Consider the following 4,870-nt stretch of genomic DNA (forward strand, 5'->3'; position numbering starts at 1 on the left):
AATCAGGAATTTATTTCTCACAGTTCTAGAGACTGAGGTCCAAGATCAAGGTACCAGCAGATTCAGTGTCTGGTGAGGACCTGCTTCTTTGTTCATAGATGGCTGTCTTCTCACCATATTCTCACAGGACATAAGGGACAAGGCAGCTCTGTGGGGTCTCTCTGGTAAGTGCACCAATCCCTTTTGTGAGAGCTCCATCCTTGTGTCTCACCTCCCCAAGGTCCTGCCTCCTAACACCATCACACTGGGGGTCAGGTTACAACATATTAATTTGGAGTGAGAGGACACTTTCCATCTATGGCCAGCTTCATCCACAGTGCTTAAACTACCCCCAATTTTTCAAGTATTTGCAGGTATAAGGGACAGGATTTTTTTTTTTTTTTTTGAAGTGTAGTTGATCTACAATATTGTGTTAGTTTCAGGTGTACAGCAAAGTGATTCAGATATACATACATTCTTTTTTCTGATTCTTTTCTGTTATAGGTTATTACAAGGTATTGAATATAGTTCTGTGTGCTATATATTTAATCCTTCTTGGTTTATATATAATAGTATGTATCTATTAAACCCGTACTCCTAATTTATCCCTCCCTCTACCACCCTTTCTCTTTTGGTAACCCTAAGTTTTTTTTCTAGGTTTGTGAGTCTGTTTCTGGTTTGCAAATAAGTTCATTTGTATTTTAATTTTTTTTTTAGATTCAACACAGCAGTGATGTCACATAATATTTGTCTTTTTCTATCTGACTGACTTCACTTCGTATATTAATCTCTAGCTCCATTTGTGTTGCTGCAAATGGAAATATTTCATTCTTTTGTATGGTTGAATAATATTCCATTATGTATGTGCACTGCATCTTTTTAATCCATTCATCTGTCAATGGACATTTAGGTTGCTTCCATATCTTGGATATTGTAAATAGTGTTTCCATGAACATTGGGGAGCATGTATCTTTTTGAATTAGCATTTTCGTCTTTTCTGGACATAAGCCCAAGAGTGGGATACCTGGATCATATGGTAACTCTAATTTTAGTTTTTTAAGGAACCTCCATACTGTTTTTCATAGTGGCTGCACCAATTTACATTCCCACCAACAGTGTAGGAGGGTTCACAGAAAGGGACAGTTTTGATTTGTGGGCAAATTCATTGATGTGGAACAACTCATTTCCTAACAAAAAAATAAATGAGGTGGCTGCCAGCATTGGTCACTTGGAGGAAAAAACAGTGGAAATGGAGGTGAGGGTAGGAGGAGATGACCCTTTATAAATCTTGGGATCATTTCTTTAGTTAAAATGAGCACATATGACTTCTATAAACCAAAGCTAAAAATAAAAAATTAAAAATTAAATATGCATAATAAGCAAGGGAATAATGAAGAGAGATTTTGTACCTGTGGCCCTTCACCAAGTCCGATTTTAGCCCATGGTGAGTCCCACCTTCCAGCAACACTGTCCTTATAGAGTGGGAATTGTTAGCCTCCTGAGCAGGGGCATCAAGCCTTGATGTTTTGAGAAAACAGCTGTTGAGATGGGGAATCAGGTCTATGCAGGTCAGGGTAGGGGATCAACAATTAACATTGGGACGATAACTCCAGCTGATGCCATAATTGCATGTATATCACATGCAGATAACCCTGTGGAGCTATTGGAACCTTGAACTCTGACCCTCTCCCTAAGCCCCCACCATGCCTGCCTTCTTACGGAAGCCACTGGAAACAGCTGCCTCCTAGTGAGTTGGTATTAGATTGAACCATATAAAAACAACAACCACAAACCATTTTTGGTCTATACAAATAACAATTTTAACTTCACAAGTTTTGGTGCAACATCCCCCATTCAGATCTACCTTTAAGAGGTAACGTGAGGCCCGTGGGAGTCTCCAACCCACCCCATTCCTCTCACATTCCTTGTTGACCAGCCATTCTACAAAGCTTTGCCTAATGTTATGCTGGATTCATGATATGAAACACCAATAGTGAGGTTGTGACAAGTTCCAATACCTGGGATTAACCATGGAAAATTTGGTTGAGAAGTTGTTGGATGTGTGCATGCTTAAATTTTCAGCACAGACCTGAGACTCGGCTTAGTGCAAGACTTCCCACCCTTTGCTGTATATTAGATTCACCTGGAGACATAAAAATATCCTGATGGCCAGGCAGTACTCCATACCCAATAAGTCAGTATCTGGGCGTGGGAACTAGGTGTCAGCATTTTGTAAAGACCTCCAGGAGATGCCAATGAACAACTAAGTTTGGGACCCATTGACACAGTGAAGGATGGACTTTGCTGACCTTTATTTCTAGAGGCAAGAGTCACCTGAAGCCCAGAACTGACCACTTCCTCGGGGAGTAAAAATAGTGTAGGGAGGACAGAAACCTGCCCATGTGGGGCTCTGGTGAGACCCCAGGGCGAGCTTACCTGTTCCTCTAGTGCCAGACTTACTGGCTCTGTTACCTGGCTGTCTGCCTCTGGAGATGGGACACCTGTTAAGCCTCAGCGTCTTCTGTTCCTGGGCAGCTCGTCGTCTGATGCCCACAGCGAGAGACACACTTGGGACTGCTTCCCCTGCCTGGGAGTGCAGCCCAGGACCCACCAGGGAGCGTGTTGCCATGACAATCGTGGCATACTTCTCCCCAACCCCCTTCTGCCACTGCAAAAGCCCTGTGAAAATCAGAATTCACGGGGCTTTTCAATATGCCTGGACTTCTCCACCGGAAGGGGATGTGGGAGATTTTTCCCCTCTGAGCTTTGGGGAGATGGGGTGAAGGAGTGGACAGTAGTCTCAAAACAACCCCCTCAAGTTACCCAGTCTGTTGGGACACATGAAGAAATCTAGTTTCTTATAGCAAGGACTGTTAACTGTAATTGCTGTTGGGAAGTTTGTCAAGAGGAGAGTGAGTGGGGATGTAGGAAGGAGAAAGAGCCATTTCTTCAGGTGGAAGAGGAAGGCAGGGGTGGAGGGAAAGGAGAGGGGTCATGAGGCTGCACTGAAGGGTGATCTTTGGAGAGAAAACCACAACTGAGGAAAAAGGATGAGACTGAAGGGCTGCATGGAACAGGGGTGGGTAGCCTGGTAAGGAAATCGGGGACTTTAGCCAGGAGGAAGAGATGGATCAGAGAAGAGAAGTCGGATGAAGAAGCATGCACTACCTACCTATTGTTCTGGAACAATTCTTGCAAAATGTAGCATCTCAGAACAATGTTAAATGTCTGTTATCTCGCAGTTTGTGTGGGTCATTCAGGAGTGACTGAGCTGGGTGCTTCTGGTTTGGGGTTGCTCATGAGATTGCAGTTGAGATACCAGCAGGGGCTGCATCATCTGAAGGCTTGACTGGGGCTGGAGGACTTACTTCCAGGATGGCTCACTCACATGATTGGTGAGCTGGTGGTGGCTGCTGGCAGGAGGCCTCTGTTCTCAACACAGGGAGCCTCTCCAAAGGGCTGCTTGAGGGTCCTCCTGACATGGCAGCTGGTTTTCCCAGAGACAGTGATTGAAGAGCCAGCAAGACAGAGCTGCAGTCATTTTTGTGACCTAGCTTTAGAAGTGATTCATCTTACTTCTACAATGTCTTAGTGGTTACACAGCCTTACATGGAGCTCAGAAGGATTATATAAGAGCATAAGGAAGACATAAGATATAAGAGGTTAGGCTCACTGGAGGCCATGTTGGAGGCTGGCTACAACCAGGAGAAAATCCTTTCTGAGTCATGACTGTGTTGTCATGGAGTATATTGTATAGGTTAATCCCTTCGCAAGAACACCAGGCATATGGGGCAAGTGGGGATTACAGTCCAGGCTGAACTCAGATAGGCTGGCCATGCCCCAGCCTGAGCAAGCAGGTACACCTGTTTGTAATGTGCCTCTCTAGAAGAGGAACATGCCCTGTTCGTACAAAAGTATAGCTTGTGCCTCACGACACTTTTAAATGTGAATAATAGAAAATCCAACCAAAGAGAAAAAAAAAGAAGAATGTATTGCATTATTTCTTTTAATTTATTTTTGGCTTGGCTGGGTCTTCGTTGCTGTGCAGGCTTTTCTCTAGTTGCAGTGAGAGGGGGCCAATCTTTGTTGCAGTGCTCAGGCTTCTCATTGCAGTGGCTTTTGTTGTGGAGCACAGGCTCTAGGGCATGTGGGTTTGACAATTGTGGTTCTTGGACTCTAGAGCACAGCCTCAATAGTTGTGGCACACCGGCTTAGTTGCTCTGTGGCATGTGGGATCTTCCCAGATCAGTGATCAAACCCGTGTGTTCCAGATTCTTTATCAGTGAGCCACAGGGAAGTCCCTGTATTATTTCTATAAATGAAGGGTACAGGGATATGATGCTTCAGGCATGGCTGGATCCAGGGTCTCAAACAATGTCCTCACTTCTCTGTACCTTAGCTCTGCTTTCTTTTGATTTGATGTAGCCTCATCAACTAAGAGTCGGACACGACTGAACAATTTCACTTTCACTTTTCACTTTCGTGCGTTGGAGAAGGAAATGGCAGCCCACTCCAGTGTTCTTGCCTGGAGAATCCCAGGGACGGGGAGCCTCGTGGGCTGCCGTCTCTGGGGTTGCACAGAGTCAGACACGACTGAAGTGACTTAGCAGCAGCAGCATCAAATTTATTCTTTAAAACTTTTTCGTTATCATGGCAGACAGCATCTCCAGTCTTACTGGCTCTCAGATTCAGTTGAGGTATGGCGATTCTTCTAGCATCTGAAATAAAATTTCTGACCCTGACACTCTTTGAGCCCTCCCTTGAACATTCTCTAGGGGCAAGCAGATGGGATATAGTGATTGACTTAATCTGATATAGGGCCACCCCAAGAAACTAAGGAGGCTGGCTCAGCTCCATCCAGTAATCTCAAAGAAACCTTCCCAAGGAGAGG

This window comes from Bos javanicus, chromosome 19, assembly GCF_032452875.1.
Source record: "Bos javanicus breed banteng chromosome 19, ARS-OSU_banteng_1.0, whole genome shotgun sequence".
In the NCBI taxonomy this organism is placed as follows: domain Eukaryota; kingdom Metazoa; phylum Chordata; class Mammalia; order Artiodactyla; family Bovidae; genus Bos; species Bos javanicus.